General features: G+C 36.0%; 1 long non-coding RNA gene across 3 annotated transcripts in view; it reads right to left on the bottom strand.

Annotated features, from left to right (window-relative positions):
- Positions 1-441: 441 nt before the first annotated feature.
- LOC132813922 (uncharacterized) overlaps positions 442-13,968 on the bottom strand; it is a 50,947-nt gene continuing 37,420 nt past the window's right edge. For 2 of the 3 annotated variants that reach the window (XR_009644212.1, XR_009644214.1), the window contains 2 exons: positions 11,761-11,830; positions 10,636-10,717 (listed from right to left, as the gene is read on the bottom strand). This is a non-coding gene — a long non-coding RNA (uncharacterized LOC132813922). Of the gene's footprint in view, positions 969-10,635; positions 10,718-11,760; positions 11,831-13,968 lie in introns of those variants that run through there. The other variant, XR_009644213.1, reaches the window with a different exon arrangement.

Raw genomic sequence — 13,968 nt, 5'->3', positions numbered from 1 at the left:
ACTGTGCCATCTCTGGTGCCTCAGCAGATTGGAAGATGAGTAAATCCCTCCCCATACGTGGGGCAGGTGAGCGGCCTCTCCGCAGTGTGACTGTGTTGGTGAGTGTCCCACTGAGAGGGGTAAGTAAATTCCTTATTCTGATTGAGCCCGTCCTCCTGTTTCTCTCAGTTGTTATTGACAATCTCATCCCCCCCGCACCAGAACCTGTTCCAGATCAGGCAGAATGGTTAGCTGCAGCTGGTCACCTGACCGGTCACTGGTCCTGGAAGGTTCACTCTCCACAGATGCTGCCAGACCTACTGATTTTTTTCCAGCAATTTCTGTTTTTATTTCTGACTTCCCAGCATTTGCAGATGTTTAGTTTTCCAATACTCATCTTGTCTGTTGCAGAGGAGTTTATTGATGAAATTAAAGGGTTTCAAAAATTGTACATTAGGTCACACATCAGCTATGATCATCATGAGTGGCACAGCAAAGTCGAGGGGCTGAATGGCCTCCTCCTGTTCCAATGAAAGTTATCCATTGTCAGCTTGTGGTAACATTTCCCCTCACTGCTCACTTCACCTCCATGTCGAACACACTGTTACTGACTGAACAAACCTCTTGTGTTTGAACTAAACCTGCTCATGTTCAATGGCTCCCCTTCCTGCCTCCTGGGTTTAACTCTCACCGTGGAGTGCTGTCTCATATTACTGCAGGAATACCGACAAGGATTAATCCTGGAGTCTGTATCCGCTGGGATCCACAATCACCGTTTATTTCCTTCTTCCTCTTTCATTCTGTCGATTGAACTCTCGGTTTCAATCCATTCTCCTGTCAAGCTCTTCAACATGTCCATGTGGGTGGACTAGAGGCATCTGGGATGAAGGGAAGTGGGGATTAGGCGGAAGCACGAGGAGCGGTGATAGCAAGGACAGTTCTCATTGTAACGGCAGAGTTTCTCCGCGACCCAGTGAGTGGTGAGGCACCTGAGTTTGTGGGGGGGAGACAGATTCAATCAGGGATTTGGTAAGACACTCAGACATTGACCTGTCCATCTGATTGTTAACTCAGGCAGATAGTAAGAAAGATGCACATTTAGATAGCACCTTTGTTGACCTGGGGCAATGAAGCATGCTTCCAACCCAATGATTTCAACCTCAAATCTCTGAAAACACAGACACAAAGCTTCCTACTTGTACCAGGCTGTCTCTGAGCCTCCTCTTTTCTTGAGAAAAGCATTTTGAGCTGTTCAGCCTTTCCTGGTGATTATAACCACTATGTTCCTGTAAGATTTTTGACTGAACCTTTATATTCCTGTTCCTTGTGAGTGATGAAAGTAGCAAAAACAGTTCCTGACCTGTGAGGGGTTTCGATTGGAGTGTTTATATTTGCAAATTCATTCCCACCCTCACATTCAGTGTGAAATTGATGTAAAACTGAAGGGAAGGAGTGAGTGAGCACCCACAGAACCATAAAGGAAGCATTTGGATCTGAGTTGAATGAACCTACTCTAAGATCAAACTAAACAACACGCCCTTCATTTACTATCATCCATGTGCCTATCCAAGAGTCGCTTCGAGTCGTTGATGGATCTGAATCTACTACCACCACTGGCAGGGCATTCCATGCACCCACCACTATCTATAAAGAAACTATCTCTGACATCTCCCCACAACTTCCCCCATTCACCTTAAAATTATGCCACTTTGTGGGGAAAACTCTTTCATTACCCATTCTATCTATGTCTCTCATCATCTTATAAAAATCTATCAAGTAAACTCTCACCTTCTTTCACCTCAATGACCAAAGCCCCAGCTCCCTCAACGTTTTTTTCATAAGACATGCCTTCTAGTCCAGGCAGCATCTTGGTAAATCTCATCTGCACCTTTTCTAAAGCTTCCTCATCCTATGTATAATGAGGTGATCAGAACCGAACACAATATTCCAAGTGTATTCTCACCAGGGATCCATAGAGCTGCAGCATAACCTCATGGCTCTTAAACTCAATTTTCCTGCGAATGAAAGCCAGCACAGCATACACCGTCTCAATAAACCTATTACCTTGGATGTCAGCCATGAGGGATGTATGGACGTGCACCCCACGATCCCTCTGTTCCTCCACATTGCCACGAATCCTGCATTTAATCCGAAAATATGCACTCAAATTTGAAATTGCAAAATGAATAACTTCACACTTTCCCAGGTCGTACTCCATCTGCCACTTCTCAGCCCAGCTCTGCCAATGTCCTCTAGCAACTACAAAAGCCCTCCACACTATCGACAACTCCACCAACCCTCGTGTCATTGTCAAACTTCCTAACCCACCCTTCTACTTCCTCATCAAAGTCATTTATAAAAATCACAAGAAGCAGAGGTCCCAGAACTAATCCCTTCAGAATACTACTGGTCACCGTGCTCCAAGCTGAAAACTATCCATGTAATCTCACCCTGTCTTCTTTGGGCCATCTAATTTATTCTCTAATCAGGCAGGTTTCCCTGTATCCCATGCTTCATTACTTTCTAAATGAGCCTACCATGAGGAACCTAATCAAACACCTTGCTAAAATCCATATACTCCACATCCACTGCTCTGTGCTCACCAATGTGTTTGTCACATCCACAAAATAATTCAGTAAGGTTTGTGAGGCATAACCTGCGGCTCACAACGCCATGCTGACCATCTCTAATCAATCAATACTTTTCCAAATAATCATAAATTCTGTCTTTCAGACTCCTCTCCAATAATTTGCCCACAACTGATGTAAGACTGACTCATTGATGATTATCAGGATTATCTCAATTGCCTATCTTGAATAAGGGAATAATGTTTGCCACCCTCCAATCATCTGATATGACTCCAGTGGACAGTGAGGATGCAAAGATCATTGCCAAAACACAGTAATCACTTGCCTCCCTTCCCATAACAACCTAAGTTATATCCTCTCTGGCCCAGCGGACATCTATCCCTGTGATGTTTCAATGTTTTCAGCACATTCTCTGCCTTAACATCAAACTGTTCGACCATATCAGCCTGTTTCACGCTGTCCTCACAGGAACAAGGTCCCACTCACTCATGAATACTGAAGCAAAGTTCTCATTAAGGACCTCCCCATCCCCTCTGACTCCTGGCACAAGTTTGCTTCACTATAAGGGGTATTAATGTGGAATTATATCTCAGCACTGAATTAATGTAAAGATATTGCAGTGTACAATCACTAGATTACTTTGAATATTGAGTTGTATTTTAACTGAGAAAACACAGTTGAATTGATTTGATTATATTTCACTTCATGCTAACATTTATTGTGTTTCCAAGCACAACAACAGTTTCATTTTTACATATATATAACTTACTTAAAATTCATCGCACGGTTATGTACAGAAAATAGAATTAACATCTGCTTGTTCCTTTCTTTATCAATGAGTGTTCATTTTGAATTTGTGGAAGTTGTACATTGTTGAAAGGAAGGGAAATTGCATTTTTAAATCAAAGTACAATGATCACGCAGTTTTATCAATTTGTCCTTCAAAGAATTGTCATGAGATTCCTCTTTATTTAAGACCACCATTGTATTGTTATTGTTAAATATTGTTTAATTTCCAGTCCATTACACACAGAAACTACCAAATTAATTCCCATTTGAATTACTACAATAAACAGCTGATTAGTTTTCATTTGTGTAACCACATTAAACATAATATTGCAGTCCTGCCCGTCCTGGGTGGGAACATTATGAAAGGAGCTTGTGGAGCTGTGGCAGTGTCTATATTACTGGACTCGAGGGAAGGTTTCAAATCACACCTTCACCAGAAATATACCAAGAGCTGCTCTGAATGGTGATTAGAGAGCACCTAAGCACAGACTGAACTGCTTTTCAATTCAACATTAGATCTGCACTTATCTATTATATCAAAAATCACACAATCTGATACTTATTTGAGTCAGGTTACCAAGAAATATGTGTTGGAAACTTCACTTTAGCCACATTGCTTTTACAAAGGACTTACATCTGTCCCTGTTTTCTCTAACTAAAAGAAATCTGAGGAGGATTTTCACTTTTATGAAAAAAGGGGAGATGTTTCCCATTTAAATTAATGTTTCCTCGATTTGCCCCTTTTCCGTTTATGTGAGGTTTCATAATAATGCTCTACTTTCAGATTGTGGGGATACCTGTATCTAATTCTGTTGCTTATAAGTTCCTGGAGAATATTTGAAAATGTTGCAGAATTAAAGATTACGATGTCTAAGTAATGTGATTGATTTTTTTTGTTACAAAGGGGCAAGTCCAAACAATTGAAACACATTAAACATTATTCTCTCGTGCTATAAATTTGAAATAAAGTTGATGTCTTCTTCAGTAAACTAACAAGTGCTACCACCAATTACATGTCAGCCAGCTGGTTACCTACTTTGTAACTAAATGTTGTGTTCATCTAAATATTACTCTGTCCTTTTATCAAAGTGAATTTGGATTTGTTCGGTTTATGAATTGTCAGAAACTTGCTTTTATTTTTCCATTCACCTGTTCATTTTGACCAATAGATTGGAGTTTGTTCATTTAAAAATAAGGTTTGCACGTCTCTCACATATCTCATTTCTTGTATTATGATTCAAGAATGTTTCCTGGTGGAATTCGAGTAAATTCTAAACATTTGTTGACTTCAAATAAGATCTATAACACCCAGTTATCAATCTGTTGTTAATGTTTCAGCGGGTTACATTGACATTGATTAGGTACTCATTCAGAGAGATCAATTAACAATTATAAACTATTTGCAGGATTATTGAATTGAAGGAGAGATACAGATGGGCAAACATTTTTTGGAAGGCATTGCTTTTTCATTTAAATGTGTTGGCTCTTCAAGAATTCTATCTCGCCTTCCATTGGTTTTCTTGTCGAGAATGCAGATTTATAGTTCATGTGAATTTTAATGCGTTCTGTATTTTGAGATTTGTATCCGATTTAAGAAGAAAAGGAGAAACAATTAACATGAAAACTTTAGTGAATAGAAAGCAAAGGAAATTAAATTGACAGAGGCAGCTTTTAGTATAATCTCTGAATATTCAGTCAAATTTTTCTAATGTCAAGAGCGTGGTGCCAGAAAAGCACAGCAGGTCAGGCAGCATTCGAGGAGAAGCAGAATCAACGTTTTGGGCATCACCCCTTCATCAGGAATCTTTTCTGATGACGGCCTAATGCCCGACAGGTCGATCCTCCTGCTCTTTGGATGTGCCTGCCCTTGTCCAATGCCACACTCTTGGCTCTGATCGTCAGCTTCAGCTTTCCTCACTTTCTCCAAATATGTTTAATGAACATGAACTGAAAAGGTTAGCATCAGCAGTTGGACAAGACCAAGTAAACACATTTTTTGCAATATTTACAGAGAAAACCTGTTCGAGAACATGCAACAAATCAGATCGAACAACACTCTTGCCGTTAGAACCCTTGGCCATTCATAATAAAGAATAACCATGCGGTGAACAACCAGTATGGTGTATAACTACTGAACTGAAATACCAGAGGACAACGATTGCATTTATTGGAGGGAATGATAACCAGATCCTTACTGTGATAGTGGTGATTAATCTCAGAAACAATAAGATATTTACTGTGATTATTCCACTGAACAGTAATTAGATGGTGATGAAGATCTTTGTGTGGCTTATGTGCAGTGTTTTGTTTGAACATTGATTTCAGTAACATTGAGATATTTTACAAGATTGACTATTGACTGTTAGAGATAAGTTTCAAAGGCAACTTTTTTTTAAATGTCAGTTTTGTTTAGCGAAACACAATTCTAATTATACGGAATCCCTACTATGTAGAAATAGGCCATTTGGCCCAACAAGTCTACACTGACGTTCCAAAGAATAATCCACTCAGCACCATTCTGCTCACAGATTATTGGACATTTACCCCTGACTAATGCTCCTAACCTACACATCCCTGAACAGAACGTGCAGTTTAACATGGCCAATTTACCTAATCTGCACATCTTTGGATTGTGGGAGAAAACCAGAACATGCAAACTCCACACAAAGATGTGACTGAGGATGGAATCAAACACATTTGCATAACACTGTAACACACGAGTGCTAACCACTGACCCTCTGTTCTCAATGCCCATGCAAGAAGTGAGATAAGTAAGAGGCGTGCAAAACAAAGATAAAAATCTCTAACAAATCACAAATGAACAATAATTAGAAAATTAATATGATCAAAATACAACAATACTAAGGTGAATTGCATTGTTTAGTTGCAAATTTAGGAATGAGCGAACTAATGAATAACGAGAAGTGACATTTGTTTATTTCACTGATGAAGAAATTGACTTGCTTTTCACCTTTGTAACACTGCAGAATAGCAATTTATGTGCCTGAAATGTTAGAATTAAGCTCTTTCTAATAAAAGAAAATAAAGTTTCATATTGCAGTGTTGGTACTCAGAAACAATTGGTCAAATTAAAATGTGAATCTCACTTGTTCAAAAGACTTTCTTAAATAATTGCACAATTATAACTATGACAATGACTTGATAATGTTGTTATATGAGCAATTAAAATGATTCAATATTTCAAAAACACTGTTGTTATGTTGATTGCATATTTATTAAAATTGGTAAATTGTGGAATACAATATAGAAACTAGCTTTATGAATTGAAGAAAAAATGAGCCAGTGATTACAGAACATTTATTTTTCTTTACTAAATACAGGTAACACAAGAAATGTGAATTTCTATCAAATGGTTTCCTCATAGAGACATGTTATTTTAATTCAGATGATTAATATTATGATCAGATTTCAGACATTTGTGTCAAAATTTGGAAGAAAGTTAATAGATAATGAAAGTGAGCATGAAAATAAACAAATGATGCAGATATTTGGTACATAAAGGAATTATAATAATTGTGTCATTATTGTACAGTGATGAATAATGTTGGAATAGAAAGGACAAAAAGAATCAACATGTTCAAATCAGTTCTTTTCTTCCAATTAAATGAAACCAATAATCATTTTGTAGAGCGCATGATTCGGAAAAAAAAAGTCATTTACTGTGTGATATAAACTGAAAACGAATTCCATTTTGCAAAAATGGAGACTTTCCCAAATTCAAAGTTTAGGTTTGCTGAATTATACAACAAAAGTGGTTGTAATTTGAAATATCTCTTGCACACAAATGTAAAATAAATAAACTTAAAGATTTTTAGAATGACAAAACGTTTGTTGTTTGCATGATTGTATTACAGTCAATATCCGTGATAAAGTAAAAGCATTGTTTTAAGCAACATAAATCATCTTTAACTCCTGAACCGAAATAGAAGATATCAATTGCACTTGTTGCATGAAATAGTAAACAAATGCTTACTGTTGTCATTGGTTTCAGGAGCAATCAGGTACTTACTCAGGTTATTCTACTGAACAATAATCAGGTGGTGATGGAAGTCTTTGTGCAGCTCTATGTGTACTGTTTAGTGTGAACATTGGTTTCAATAAAATTGAGATATTTACATGAATTAGGAACAGATTGATAATTGGATGCGAATGATCTGATTTAAAATCTGACAGTTTTTTTTATACTTACTATGATTGTTGAGTGAAACGTTCTTAAACCATCATGCAATCAATGGGATAAGTGAGAGTTGGCAAATCCAACTTTCAAATGAACACAACCTGATATTTTCACACCATTTCAATGTCACATTCAATATAAATAAATGACTGGAAAGCAAAAATCAAATCTCACACAATTCATAAACTGACCAGTAATTAAAAAATAGATAAATAATATCATGTGACATTTGTTTATTTTACTGAAGAATCAATTGATCTTTTCTCATATTTATAGCACTGGAACATAAAATTCTATGTGTTGTTTTAACTAAGATCTACAGAACAAGAGAAAATTAATGACTAACATGACTTTGTATATTTCAGCTTTATGACTGCAACATTCTCAAATATTTTCCGAGGAATATTGATTGAGTGGAATTAGATACATATTGCTATTAGTGACCAGAAGAAAGTATATAGCAGATACTGTGATTATTGGAATGAATGATGAATGATGATACCTCCTTATAATCAACAGATATTGTGATTGGATATACAGTAAATGTCAGCATCGAAGTAAATTATAATCAAATCAATTCAAAAATGTTTCCAAGTTTAAAATAAATACAATATTCACAATGATTGAGAGATTGCACTTTGCAATGTCCTTGCAGTATTTATTGTACGGAAGCATAATTCCACATTTATACCCCTTACTGGATTGCACAATTATTGTATATAAGATATATTAGCAACAAAGGGATTTTAAAAATCATATTTGTGAATTTGAGAATAATGAGATATCTCATCTTGATATTAGACTGAGTAATATATAGAAATGAAGAATAATATTGCAGGGAAACATAATTGGAGCTCTCTGAATTTCAAAGGCTGAGATAATTGTTATGTTTCACCTGAGCAAAAATCAGATATTTACAAAGAATTTTGCAAGGGATATTATTGGTCATTTTGTCTTTGGATTGGCCTGAACAAATATGTATTAATATAGTAGCATTGACAATCATGTGTAATTGCTGGGCTGAAAAGTAAGAGGATAGCTCTTGTATTTATTGGCAAGAATTATAATGAAATGTTTACTGTGGTTACTGCACTCAGTAACAATAAGATCAAGATCAATGGCTGTTAGAATCCTTGGCCACTCGTAATGAAGAATAAACACTGCTGTACGCAATACGTATCTTGGATAATTACAGAACAGAAATTTCAGAAGACACTCATTGTATTTACTGGAGGGAATGATAATCAGATGCTTACTGTGGTGATTGATCTCAGGAACAATAAAACAGTTACTCAGCTTATTCCACTGAACAGTAATTAAATGATCATGAGACCATTGTCTGGCTTTATGAATAGTGTTTTGTGTGAGCATTGATTTCAATAACAATGCCATAGTATCCAAGTCTACAGGTTAGGTGAGTTGGCCATGCTAAATGGCCCATAGTGTTCACGGATATGTAGGTTAGGTGCATTAGTCAGGAGAAATGTCGAGTAATAGAACAAGGGAATGTGTCTGGGTGGGTTACTCTTCAGAGGGTCGGTGTGGACTTGTTGAGCCAAGTAGCCTGTTTCAACACTGTAGGGATTCTATGACTCTATGATTCTTTGATTTAGGAATAGATTGATAAGCGAGTGCTGAAGATACTATTTAAAGTCAACAAAATCTTTATGTTGAGTAGAATTGCTTAGCAAAATGCTTTGAAGCCATCATACACAAAGTGAGATAAGTGGAAGTAGTAAGGTATTGTGATATTTTAAATTTGAAAAACTACAGTGTCCTCAAATCTAAAATTTAGAGACAATGTAATGTGATACATACATTTATTAATGACCTGAAGATAACAAATTGCAGATTCTGTGATTATTGGAATGAACAACAGACAGAGCAAATCCAAAATTGGATTGAAAAGCAATTCAAACTCTGCTTAGATATTTTCTAATCACCATTCGAAGCTGTTTTGGTGCATCTCTGTTGAAGATGGGAACTCAACGCACACTTCCTGGTCTCGTGGGAGATACTCTACTGGAATTCCACAGGTTCCTTTCATTATGTTCCCACCCAGGAAGGGTGGGATTATAATTACTTGTGATTACTCAAATGAAAACTAACCAGTGTTCACTCTGATAATTGGGCTGGGAATTAATTCGACTGTTTCTATGCAATGGACTGAGAATGAAATGGTAATTCACAATAATGATGGTACTAAGTATATAGGCTCTTACGAAAAAATTAATATCATGACAATTGAAGGAAAAATAAATAGACATATCATGCACTTATTGTAAATTCATGAAAAATACAACTGCTGAATAGGTTTAAAGCAATTTTTCTGATAATGAAAAGATAATTAGAATGCTTAGCAGCAGATGGAATCACCAAAAAAAAATTCAATGTGACTATTCAGCTGCAGGCAGCTCCCCTTCCTTCCACAAATGTACAACTTCCAACAATTCAAAATGTACTCTGATTGATAAAGGGAAGAACAAACACATGTAACTTTTTTTTCTCGTGTTTACAAAAAAAGTCACAAATTTGAATATTTTTAGCTTTAAAATATTTAACCCTTGCTGAGATCAGAAATACAATAAACTTTCACGTTGAAGAAAAATATAATCAAATCATATCAAAATATACATCGATATTCACAATAATTGGGAGATTGAACGCTGCAATATCTTTCCATCAGTTGATGTACTGAGCCATAATTCCACTTTTATATCCCTCACTAGATTGATCAGTTATTAGATATTAGCAATAACTAAATTATTAATATGCTGTCAGTGAACTGAATATTAAAGAGAAATCTCACATTGTTGTTTGAAGATACAATGTGCCGAAATAAACAGTAATTATTGGCAAAATGTCATTAGATAACTCTTAATCGATGAGGCTATGGTTACTTTGATTGTTGAAATAAGTAGCATTCAGATATTTCCAATGAGCATTGGATGGAAAATCAATCTTTTTGGTATAGACGTGAAAAAAACGTTTTATTGGAGTATTGTCAATAAGAAATATAGGATTAAATTATGATGTGCATCTCACCTTACCGAATATTTTCAACTTTTCTAAAAGGTTTCTAGTCCAATCATCAGTTTAAAAGGGGTCATTTTGGTTCAGCAGATCAGTAACTGCAAACATTTTCAACACATCTCCATCAAAGCTGATAATTCAGAAAAAAATACCAAAGCATTACCTGTGTAAATGTCAAACTATATCTTTAGATTAGAGTCAAGTTCATTCTCTACTTACTTTATTCCTATTTTTGACACCAGTGACTAAATATTGATTAGATTAAATGTCATATGTGTTAGACATGAGTTTTCTCTCAACGATCTGTGCAACACAGGAATGGGCCCTTTGGCCCATAACGTTGTGCTGAACATAATGCAAAATAAACTCACCCCTTCTGTCCACATCCTTCCAAATTATCTAAATGAACATTTAAAAAAGCCCTAATGTATCTGCCTCTACCACCAACCCTGGAAATTCATTCCAGACACCTACCACTCCCTTTGTAAAAAACAAATTGCCCCTCACATGCTCCTTGAACTGTCTCCCCTAACCTTAAATGCATGTCACATACTTTTGACGTTTCAACTCTGGGAAAACCATTTTGACTGTCAACCCTATTTACGTATCTCCTGATTGTATAGACTTGCATCAATTCTTCCTCCATCCTCCGCTACTCCACAAAAAAGCAACCTGAGTTTTTCTCACGTCTCCAAATCCAGGCAGCATCCTGGTAAATGCCCTCTGTACCCTCTCCAAAGCCACCATACCCGTCCTATAATGTGGCGAATAGGAGTGAATACAATACTTTAAGTATGCCTTAACCAAAGTCTTATAAAGTTGCAACATGCCATCCTGACTCTTGTAATCAGTTCCCTGACCAATAAAGGCAAGCATGCCATTTGCCTTCCTGACCACCCTATCTACTTGCATGGTCACGTTCAGGGAGCCATGGTCTTGAATGCCAAGATCCCTTTGAACAACAAAGCTGTTCAGGGTCCTGCCATTACCTACTTTTCCTTAATATTTGAGCTCCCAAAGTGAAACACCTCACTGTTGTATGGATTAAACTTTGCCTTTAATTTCTCTGCCCATATCTGCAATTTATCTTTTTCCTGCTGCATTCTTTGACAACCCTCTACATTATCCACAACTGCACTGAACTTTGTATCGTCTGCAAACTTATTAACTCACCAAATTAGATTTTAATCCATGTCACTTATATATATTTGTCCCGCAAACAGAAGGGTTCCAGTGCAGATCCCTGTGGGAAAAAGACAGAAAATGAGGAAAATGCAGAATTCTTGAATAAATGAGGTTTCTTTCAATGACAAAACTATTCTGATGAATAATCTCTGAAGGTGTGATTTTTGTTTTGAAATTAACCCAATATTTTAATTCTCAGTTTACTGATCTTATTGAATATCTAGTACAAACTGCTGTGAAAATATTGAATCGTTTTAAGTGTTTAGTTCCAACATTAATTATTCTTTAATTGTAATTTCAATTATCACACCATCATGAGAGTTGAATCTATTATTTCTTAGTGCCAGTATCATGATGAAATATTTACACTCGTTTCAGGTCAACACACCTGCAATCAAGCAAAGTTTTCTCACCCAACACTCATAGTAACTATCTCATTCTCTTTCATTTGAATTCTCATTTTAATTAAATGATCATTAATCAGTCTTATCAATTAAGAGATGACTAACTAGTTTTCACATCAATATTTCAGTTCTTTCCAACATATTGTACAATTACATTGCAGTAAGGGTTTCTCATCATTCTTAAATTTGTTATCAGCTATTTTTGTGTCTGATTTCCAGTATCCACAGTTTTTTGCATCCTTGTATTAATTGTATTTCATTTCAATGCTAACATTTCTATATTTCTAATTATTACAATAAGAGCTAAGTATTTTTCATGTTAAACATTGTATTAATTTCACGTGTTTCTTGTGTATACAAACCAGAATTAACAAATGTTTGCTCTATTCTTTTACAATAAATCTTGAATTCTTAGAAATCACAATTTTGTGAAAATGAGGGAAATTATCTTTCGATTAATAGTCACATTGAATGACTAATGCTTTACTTCCAAGTCATGAGCATTACAAAGCAGTTTAATTTTGAGTACATAAATGACTGCTTCAAACATATTTAATTACTTGATTATCATGAGATTTATATTTGTTTAAGATCATTGTCGCTTCGTTCCAACATTTTTATGAATTACTAATTCCTTTTATCAGTCCATTACACACTGGAATTGTCGAATACAACCCAGTCTGATTATCACAATAAATATTTGAGCAGTTTTCCCTGTGAGTAACCACCGTAAGTATGTGATTATAGTCCTGCCCTTCTTGCATAGGAACATTATGTAGGGCTCTGGTAATGTCTGTACTGAAAGACCAGGAGGTATGGATTCAATTCTAAACTTCAACAGAGATGTGTCAAAGCACCTCAGAGTTGATTAGAAAATATCTAAGTGTCTTCTGAATTATTTTTCAATCCAACATTTTCTCAACTTGTATCCGTTGTTCATTGTAATGTTCACAATATCTTGAATTTATTTGCTTCCGTCCACTGACTAAACTATGAATGTTATTATGCTGCTTCTAAGTACCTCTCAACTTTTAATAACTTTGCAGTCATAAAGATTCTACAGTGTAAATTACATTTAAGGTAAGGGGAAACGATTTAAAAGGGATCTGGGGGGCAACTTTTTTCACAAAGTGTGTTTGGCTCACACGGAATGAGCTGTGAGAGGAAAGGCGGTGGCTGGTACAATTATAACATCTAAAAGACTTTTGGACAGTTACATGGATAGAAAACGTCCAGAAGGATATGGAACAAACACAGGAAAATGGGGCTAGTTTAGTTTAGGGAACCTGGCCGGGCTGCCTGAATGGCCTGTTTCCGTGCTGTACCAAGCTAGCATAGTACAATTCAAACTTGACTGCGATGGGTAAAGGAGGGAACAAACGGGTGTTGATTCGATTTTGCGTCCATAAAAAAGTGACATGAATTTTAAATAATTTTGTCACAAGAAATAGTTCACTCTTATTGTGATCAGAAATACAATGAATGTGAGCATTGAAGTCAAATATAATTAAAACAATTCAACTGTGTTTATATGGTTAAAATAAAAATTGATATTCACAATCATTGTGAGTTTGTACCCCGCCATATCTTCACATTACTTCATGTACTGAGCCATTATTGCATTTACTGAGCATAAATATACCCCCGACTGAACGGAACAATAATTAGATGTTAGCAACACTTAGATTTTCAAAATCTATCATTGCACCGTGAAGAAGGAGAAATTGATGTAATTTTATCCTGATCGATGATCCAACATTTGTGTCTGAATCAGGAAGAGAGTAAGGAGATA

The sequence above is a fragment of the Hemiscyllium ocellatum genome, unplaced genomic scaffold (assembly GCF_020745735.1).
Source record: "Hemiscyllium ocellatum isolate sHemOce1 unplaced genomic scaffold, sHemOce1.pat.X.cur. scaffold_539_pat_ctg1, whole genome shotgun sequence".
In the NCBI taxonomy this organism is placed as follows: Eukaryota; Metazoa; Chordata; class Chondrichthyes; order Orectolobiformes; family Hemiscylliidae; genus Hemiscyllium; species Hemiscyllium ocellatum.
This window is presented reverse-complemented; position numbering and strand designations above follow the sequence as displayed.